Consider the following 9,517-nt stretch of genomic DNA (forward strand, 5'->3'; position numbering starts at 1 on the left):
CCCTTCCTCTCTCACCTTCTGGCTTTTCCAGCTCTGCATTGCCAGCTCAGGTGTGGGAGGCTCACAAAGCCTCCTCCCCTGGGGCTTTTGCTGTCGCTCCATGGGATCTGCTGGTCCTGTGCCCCTCTCTGGGATGGTGCAGCCACATCTGGGCAGCTTTGAGCAGCCACCCGGGGCCCAGCCTCACAGCAGGGTGCAATGCAGGTTGCACATGTGCATTGCCTCTTCCCTACCGTAGTTTGCAGCAATGACGTGAGAGGCATTGCTCCTCCAAGGGGGAAAAGTCTCCGATCAGGACTGACCTCTGCTTAGTGTGACAGGGCACTCCATTTTCATCTCTCCCTCCTTTCTCTTTTCCATAGAAGAGAGGGCCTCTCTCCTGGCAAGTGCTGCTGCTCCCAAGCAGACAAAGGCTGCGTCTGCCTCTAGAGCTAGCTGCCTGCACAGACAGGCAATTAATCAGTGGCACGTGTCCCTCTCTATTTATAGGGGCACTTGGCAGGACAGGCAAAGGACAATCTTTGCACAGCCGAGCGCTCCCCCTTTGCCCCAAGCACGCTGCACAGGGGTCCCGCCAAGGCTCCACAGAGCTGAAAGTAGAAGAGATGTATTAGAGGTCACTGGGGCCACTGAATGCCTGCTTGATTTGCGGCTTTTTTTTCTCTCCACTTCAGTACGCTGGTCGCACCTCCTCGGGGTCTCTAATCCCTGCAGGGTTAAACAGCACCCAGCCAGCAAGGCTTTCTGAACACCAGCTTGGCTAACAGGGGTTGCTGCCAGCCACGGCCTGGTGATGGGAAACCCTGACAGACCCACGGCTGCTGTTTCACAAGGGCACCGCAGCTGCAAAGAGAGAGGGTAGAGGTATGCCATGGTACAGAAACCATTGCTGCCCTCCAGCCTGCAGCTTCTCGCTAATGCAATGCCTCTGGGCTGCCTTTCTGTGGGACGGAGGCCACGGGGCTGCACGGCAGTAGCAGGGGGATTCAGCAGTCGGGACCCCACAGCCAGAAAAGCCCGGCTGGATGGCAGTCCCTGCCCAGCCCTACCATCTCTCCCCCATCCAAGGACTAGGAGAAACTCCCAAGTATGTGCTTTGCCTGCTGGAGAAGCTGGCATCAAGTCTTTTCAGAGTGACTGTGCAACTCATTTGCCTAAGCGACCCTACAAGTGGGAAGCCAGCCGAACATGCCAGCTAGCCCCGGGAATCTCATCAGCCACAGACTCAGTCTATGCTTCTCAGGGTGGAGAGGTGGCTTTTTACCACCCCCACTTCCCAGCAGTCCTCAAAATCCCCCTCTTGGCCCAACCCACAGAGCAGGCAGGCAACAGCCCACGCACACGGGAGCCCCTAAAGCCCTTTTCCTCCACGCAGCTACTGCTGCCAGCACAGCCCATCACCCACACGCCGCAAACAGGTCTGGCTGGACTTCAGCAAACTTTGCTCTTGTTCTCAAACCTCCAGCTCAGCCCCTAAATTTGCTGCTCATCCAGGAAAATACATACCTGCAGCCATTCCCCACACCTCACCCTTTTACATGCTTCAGCCCGATGTGCTCCTGTTACCTTTGGTTTCATTTGAGGCTTTTTTCACACCGCCTCTTACTTAAACTCAGCTCCGAGAGCTGTGCCAACCTGCAAGGACACACTTCAAACAGCCAAAAACAAACAAGCCCAAAACAATAATTTGGTTGGCGCCAATGTATTATTTATCCTACTGCTCCCCGGGGGCTGCACTGAATCACTAAGCTGAGAGTAAACAACTCTGCTAACCAGGGCCCGGAAGCATGCGTATGGCTCTGATTTAACTTGATCTGTAAGGGAGCCTTTTAAAGGTATTTCTCTGAGCGGGTGCTGGGGTCCCTCAGCCTCCACATCAGCCATGCCGTCTGACCCGCAAAGCTGCCCTTCAGCCCCTGCTCTGCTTTAAACAGCTTGGCTTCGGCATGCGGTCTGATCTCCTTCACCTCTGCTTCTCATCCGGCAGGACTGGGGGGAGCTTGGGGTATAATGAATGACGAGGCAGAGGGCATCTAATGTCCCACACTACATCCCCAAAGAAGGGGACAAGCCTCTCCTAGCAAGTCCAAGGCTGCTTTTGACCCTGCAAAGAAAGGCTTGCCCTCCTGGAAGGGGGAAGGCATGACCCTGCCACCACCCTCCCTCCAAAATAGAGTCCGGAGCTTCAGAAGACACAGGGCTCATTTCCAGAGCCTCGCTAACCCCGCCGAGTCCCTCTGCCTGGCATTTACTGCAAATCCCACCGTCAGCGCAAATCAATGGCACAATTGTCAATTGAAATGCAAACCCCGGTCTGGAGGAATGAAAGGGAGAAAGAGCGGCTTTGTGCTTTGCAGGCGAGATGGAGAGTACCACACCAGACTGAAGAAGAATACTATTAAATGAGGGAGAAGGAGGGAGCCCGGTGCATCTCGGAAGGATGCCTGCGGGGTGAAGTAACGGGGGAGGAAGAAAAGGAAGAGGGAGATGCTCTAGATGAGATGTGGGCAGGGAGGCCTGTCCTAAACACACACACACACACACAGAGCAATGCAAATAACAGACAGAGCAATCCTGCTTCCCGTCTGATCGGGACATAGGGTGAAATGGGCCAGCCTCCCTAGAAGCAGCTTGGGCAAATCCAGCTTTAATGACATGCTGAAAGGGTCTCTGGCTCCCTTTGGGTCCAGGAGCCCCCTTCAGAAAGGCACTCAGAGCTGGCCCTCCCCAGCACCACGGCAAGGTTGGGCTCCCACAGCATCCCAGAGTTTCGTGCAGGGGGGAGCATGCCCCCGCCTCCAGAACAGATGTCCAACTGGAGAAGCAGTGTGGGCGTGCAAGCCTCGCTGCAGGCAAGCTCAACAACCCAGCTCTCATCCCGGCTGGAGGGCTGACTCAGCTACGCTTGGCTTAGCCACCAGCTTGCATGGCTCCCAGCACTGGTAGCAGGCAAGTTGTCACAGTTCTATGATTAACTGATGCTGGGGGAAGACTGTGTCTCCCTAAAAATGGAGGTGATGGTTCGAATCTCCTCTGGTGCCAGCATTTTAAAATAAGGAACTGAAATAAAGCTTAGGAAAAATAAAAAGGGAAGGAGGAGGAGACAAGAACCCACTGCTTCTTGGGAAGGGCACTGATGCAGATGAGAGGCAGATCCTTTACTTGCTGCTCATAAAACCCTTATTAAATGGGACCCCCCTCGGAATATGAAGCGGGGAAACCAGGCAGGGTATAGGGTTTACCTGCTCCCTGGCATTACCTGCTCCACACCACAGGGCCTATGCTGCCCTGAGTAGGGGAAGTTCCTTTAGCTGAGCTGCCCGTATTCTCCCAAACACTCCTCTGCTGCCATGCGACAGGGACACAGGGCTGGGCCACCCACCAAATGGCAAAATGGGATTTAATACTGGTGCAGTGCCGAAGCTTGCCACCGCAACAAATGCAGCCAAGTCTCCACGCGCCTCACCGCCCAGGCAATGCACCCAGCAGCCCCAGGAGCTCTTCTCGCTGTAACACGTTATAACGCTGTCATCTGTCACCGTCACGCGTCCTACACCCTCCCCAGCACGATGCCGGTACGCTGCCACCTGCTCTGCTGCCTGTAGGTCTGACGGCGAGCACGCTCCTGCCTGAATGACGGCACCGGTTGGATACTTTGATGGTTCCCTCCTCCTCCAAACAATTTCGTGTTTCCCCAGTTTTATTTCTTCCTTCCTTTTTGAATAGACTGAATGGATTATGACCTTGATAGCAGGATGTCTCTGCTGCAATTCGACTGGGATTGGCTCTGATGGCCAAAGGAAAAGCTACTTTCTCAATGCTGACTCAAAGACTGGCAACACCAGGGGGGTCCCCCTGGGACTCATCCCCTACGCTGGTCAGACAGCACAGGCTCAGCCGTGAGTCAGGCTGACAGTGTGCTCCAGACTCCCAAGTATTACACCCCTTTTTTAGGAACATGAGAGCCATCTCTGCTCAATGACATCGATCCCACTTCCACGTCCCCAGCGTACACAGGACGCATGACAAGCAGCCCAGCACGGGCAGATAGACTGCTTTCCTTTAAGGGCTGGGAACGTGATTCAGGTCCACTGCCTTAGTCACCCACTTTGGGGTCAGGACTCCCGGTCCCAGTGCTAACATCACTCTGCAGCGCAGTACCAGTTTCACTATTTCTCCCAGGCAAGACTGGGAGGACAATCCCCAATTTCCCACCTGCTTGGCCAGATACCAGTGCTGGGAGCCCCAACAGCAGCTGGTCCCCTCAAAGGGGAGGGTGGGAAGTCACAGCACTTACCCCAGAGTGATGGGGACACCCCACAGGGCTGCCATAGGTCCCCCTCCATCCCTGGGAGAAGGACTGGACTGAACCACTCTGCTCCCATCCAAGAGCCACACACCGTCTGTCTCCCCAGTTCTGCCACAGATGCTGGCAAGAAGCCAAGCCGCTTTTTTTTTTTTTTTTAAGATGATCTACAAATTGACACCTTGAGACATTTCGGAAGGAGGAAGTATGCCTCCAGGGAGCTGCTGTGCTCACTGAGTGGATAGGTTTTCCTTCCCCCAGGATTTTGTGGAAATGTGACCCAAGGCAATGACAGTCAGGCCCTGCCCAGAGCCCCGCTTGCCCTGCAGCCGTCCCTTTCCCAAGGGATGGATGCCTCAAGCAGTCTGACGGGCTTCTGGGATCCAGCAGATTCTGCAGCAATGGGGTTTTTTTATAGGAACAGGGTTTTTTTATAGGAACAGTTTGTCTCTAGATGAGATGACCCAGGAGGGACGCTCGGGGGGGGGGTCGGGTTTGCTCTGACCTGTCATGGAGTAATTGAATAGCTGAGAGTTCCAACATGCCACTGGCCAACACGCCTCACAGAAAATGATACGGTGTTGTGGGAGAGGTTTCCAAGAAAGGTGCAAAAAGGCCCTTGAGGGAAACCACTTCCTTCTCATTGCTCACAAAAGAACCTGCTGGTTCCCTCCTCTCCACATCATACACCACCAGCACACTGCCGAGGGATTTAGCTGCACCCCTGGGAGCCAGGATCCTTACAGCCACCTCTCAGCACCGGGGAAGGAGAGGCACAGGCTGCAGGATCACCCCTCAAAACATGGCTTGGTGTGCAGGTCAGCCCTGAAGCATTTCAGTTTCCACCAGTGCTCCAACCCCAGTCATTTCTCAAAGAAAGCAAAATAAAAAGAGCAGAACCAATACAGCCCCATGCCCTGTAGATTTCTAACCTGGACCCCTAAGAGTTCCCCCCAGAGCCCAATATCATCCCTGTCCCCCTTTTGCTCCCTCCCTGACCCTCAGCTTGGCAGGAGGTAGCGGACTAGGAGCATGGCTGTGATCTGGTGCCCATCGGCTGGTGCATCTCAGAAGGGGTTTGTGCTGCCTGCCTTCCCCTCCTAGTCACCCCTCTAACCCGCCACCTTTTCAGGATGCTTGCAGGAACCCCCCCCCAAATGCCTCTGCAGCATTAGTTTGCAACAGACCAAAAGGCATTGGTGAGCAGCAGCGGAAACCAAGCAACTAGAAAGTGCTAAAAATGTCTCTTGCTGAAGCGGGACCAGACAGAGACATGTGTTTCCTGCTCCTTTTCAGCCCTCCGTGCTCCCCTCGGGGCCACACAGCTCCCTGCCATGGAGAGACCCCCAGCTTGTCCCCATCCCCACTGCCTGAGCCCTACACAGCAGCCACACTGCTTAAACCTCTCCTCTTCCCTGCCCCGAGCACACCGCACAAGCAGGAAAACCACTGATGAAACAGGTACACTCATTTTTAAGCACTGACAACTGCAGTCCGAGAGTCCAAGTCACCAGCTGTGACTGGCAGTTTCTGGAAAGGGCAGGGTCTGGAAAGCAGAATGAATAAGTCGTCCTGAAGGCATCAGTCATCTCCTGGGTGTTTCATGACCAACACAGCCTCTCTCGCTGGGGCAGGGAAGGGCACTGGCCAGGTAGGGCAGCAATACTATGAGGTCAGAACAGCTGCCTTTGCTTCAGCCAGCTGCTCCCACAGATACATCCCAAAAACATGTGTGTGCCCAGAAAGGACAGACCAAGTAAAATGGTTTCCCAATGAAGGCAAAGTGCTTTCTCATCAGCCCAGGGTGGGTAAAAGCCCTGACCATAATTTTCCCATGCCCTCCATCCTGTAGGAAATGTTGTGGTTTGGTCCCCAAAAGCAGCACAGCTGAGAGCGAGGGCTTGGGCTGTGAGCTGCTGTCCTTTTTGTTTTGCTTCTGTGACCATCATCCTTCACATGGAGAGCCAGTGAGCGCAGCACTGGGCAGTGCAGGCAATCCACAGGAGGCTGGAGAGGACCAGCGAGCGTGCAGCCCTGAACGCTTGCTAAGGGGTCCATGCAATTGTGGGAAACCCAGAAAAAAAAAGAGGTGTGAAAGCACAGAGGGGAGCCGTGCAGCTGGGAAGCCCGCATTACTCAAACCCAGACCTGATTGCCTTACACATTTCACTCCTCTTTCTTATTTTAAGTTTGCAGCAAGTCAGAGCAACGGGTTTTAACTGTTTGGCATTTCTCATCCTGTCTCTCCCCCAAGACAGTTTGGAGACAATCCTTTGCCAAGAAACCCTCATGCTATCTTTTCTCACACCCTTCCCCGGCTGCTTCCGATTCCCTCTAAGCACCCCTCCAAAGGAAAGAGCAAGGCCACGGAATTATCAGTAACATCTACATCCCCTCCACAGTGGGACTTTTCCCCCCTCGGCTATGCTATATTCCCAGCTGCCACCACACGACACTGCTTGCCTTTTCTCAGGCTTCTTCCCCAGCTGCTCCTGAAGACCCTGCGGTCATGGGGCAGGGTCGCACAGCTGCTTTCTTCTGCCCTCGAGAGATCCCTGCCATCAACAGCAAAAATGCTCTGGAGCAGAGGAAACAATTCAGCCCGCATTATCGGGGCTATATCCTACAAAAGATCTCAGCCTGCGTGCAATCCAAATGCCCGGGAGGGCCGCGCTAGCACAGAGGAAAGGCTCAAGCTCGCAGCATACACTCTCACTAGACAAATATGCTTTTTTTTCCTTACACTTACACTACAGAAGGCAAATATTCTGGCGCATTAACGATTGCCACTCTATTTCTGGTAAGCTCCGGCGCATCTTGGCAGCAGTATTCAACACAGGGGTGAGCAAGAACAGGAAGAAAGAGAAAAATAACCCTCTTGGTTTGGTAAGCTAGCTGCTGGGCATGGGCACACCTGCTCAAAAGCTCTTCTGAGAGCTCTGCAGCCTATACCCCCTTTGCGAGGTGCCTCCAAGCCAGAGCCAGAGCCAGCAGCGGTCCCAAACGCCCACTCAGCAAGCAACAAAAGAGACCCTGAACCTGCGATCGGGGAGGAACAAACCTTGACTTCAAAGCCTCTGCCATCAGGCAAGGCTTCATGAGCACAGGCAGCACTGCAGGGCTCCGCTTACCCTCTAAAGGCTGGAACCAGAGTGCTTCGCGCTCCGAGGAAGACTGCTTTCTCCTTTTTAAACACAAAATGACTGTATGACAGGCACGGCAGCGTTTTCTATGCATGCTAACACATTACCAGTATCCTCCACAGTCCCCCTCCCCGCACACTTCCCCGCCGCCCCCCCGCACAAGCAGGAAAACCACTGATGAAACAGGTACACTCATTTTTAAGCACTGACAACTGCAGTCCGAGAGTCCAAGTCACCAGCTGTGACTGGCAGTTTCTGGAAAGGGCAGGGTCTGGAAAGCAGAATGAATAAGTCGTCCTGAAGGCATCAGTCATCTCCTGGGGGTTTTATGACCAACACAGCCTCTCTCGATGAATAAGTCGTCCTGAAGGCATCAGTCATCTCCTGGGTGTTTCATGACCAACACAGCCTCTCTCGCTGGGGCAGGGAAGGGCACTGGCCAGGTAGGGCAGCAATACTATGAGGTCAGAACAGCTGCCTTTGCTTCAGCCAGCTGCTCCCACAGATACATCCCAAAAACATGTGTGTGCCCAGAAAGGACAGACCAAGTAAAATGGTTTCCCAATGAAGGCAAAGTGCTTTCTCATCAGCCCAGGGTGGGTAAAAGCCCTGACCATAATTTTCCCATGCCCTCCATCCTGTAGGAAATGTTGTGGTTTGGTCCCCAAAAGCAGCACAGCTGAGAGCGAGGGCTTGGGCTGTGAGCTGCTGTCCTTTTTGTTTTGCTTCTGTGACCATCATCCTTCACATGGAGAGCCAGTGAGCGCAGCACTGGGCAGTGCAGGCAATCCACAGGAGGCTGGAGAGGACCAGCGAGCGTGCAGCCCTGAACGCTTGCTAAGGGGTCCATGCAATTGTGGGAAACCCAGAAAAAAAAAGAGGTGTGAAAGCACAGAGGGGAGCCGTGCAGCTGGGAAGCCCGCATTACTCAAACCCAGACCTGATTGCCTTACACATTTCACTCCTCTTTCTTATTTTAAGTTTGCAGCAAGTCAGAGCAACGGGTTTTAACTGTTTGGCATTTCTCATCCTGTCTCTCCCCCAAGACAGTTTGGAGACAATCCTTTGCCAAGAAACCCTCATGCTATCTTTTCTCACACCCTTCCCCGGCTGCTTCCGATTCCCTCTAAGCACCCCTCCAAAGGAAAGAGCAAGGCCACGGAATTATCAGTAACATCTACATCCCCTCCACAGTGGGACTTTTCCCCCCTCGGCTATGCTATATTCCCAGCTGCCACCACACGACACTGCTTGCCTTTTCTCAGGCTTCTTCCCCAGCTGCTCCTGAAGACCCTGCGGTCATGGGGCAGGGTCGCACAGCTGCTTTCTTCTGCCCTCGAGAGATCCCTGCCATCAACAGCAAAAATGCTCTGGAGCAGAGGAAACAATTCAGCCCGCATTATCGGGGCTATATCCTACAAAAGATCTCAGCCTGCGTGCAATCCAAATGCCCGGGAGGGCCGCGCTAGCACAGAGGAAAGGCTCAAGCTCGCAGCATACACTCTCACTAGACAAATATGCTTTTTTTTCCTTACACTTACACTACAGAAGGCAAATATTCTGGCGCATTAACGATTGCCACTCTATTTCTGGTAAGCTCCGGCGCATCTTGGCAGCAGTATTCAACACAGGGGTGAGCAAGAACAGGAAGAAAGAGAAAAATAACCCTCTTGGTTTGGTAAGCTAGCTGCTGGGCATGGGCACACCTGCTCAAAAGCTCTTCTGAGAGCTCTGCAGCCTATATCCCCTTTGCGAGGTGCCTCCAAGCCAGAGCCAGAGCCAGCAGCGGTCCCAAACGCCCACTCACCAAGCAACAAAAGAGACCCTGAACCTGCGATCGGGGAGGAACAAACCTTGACTTCAAAGCCTCTGCCATCAGGCAAGGCTTCATGAGCACAGGCAGCACTGCAGGGCTCCGCTTACCCTCTAAAGGCTGGAACCAGAGTGCTTCGCGCTCCGAGGAAGACTGCTTTCTCCTTTTTAAACACAAAATGACTGTATGACAGGCACGGCAGCGTTTTCTATGCATGCTAACACATTACCAGTATCCTCCACAGTCCCCCTCCCC

The 9,517-nt window shown here is 53.8% G+C and overlaps 2 protein-coding genes across 3 annotated transcripts in view; both read right to left on the reverse strand.

The window, feature by feature from the left end:
• The window catches only part of SEMA7A (semaphorin 7A (John Milton Hagen blood group)), a 29,183-nt gene that overhangs the window by 12,419 nt on the left and 7,247 nt on the right, over window positions 1-9,517 (reverse strand). The window lies entirely within an intron of this gene.
• The window catches only part of UBL7 (ubiquitin like 7), a 39,844-nt gene that overhangs the window by 1,046 nt on the left and 29,281 nt on the right, over window positions 1-9,517 (reverse strand). The gene's annotated exons all lie outside the window — the stretch shown is intronic.

This window comes from Egretta garzetta, unplaced genomic scaffold, assembly GCF_000687185.1.
Source record: "Egretta garzetta isolate BGI_Z169 unplaced genomic scaffold, ASM68718v1 scaffold287, whole genome shotgun sequence".
Lineage (NCBI taxonomy): Eukaryota > Metazoa > Chordata > Aves > Pelecaniformes > Ardeidae > Egretta > Egretta garzetta.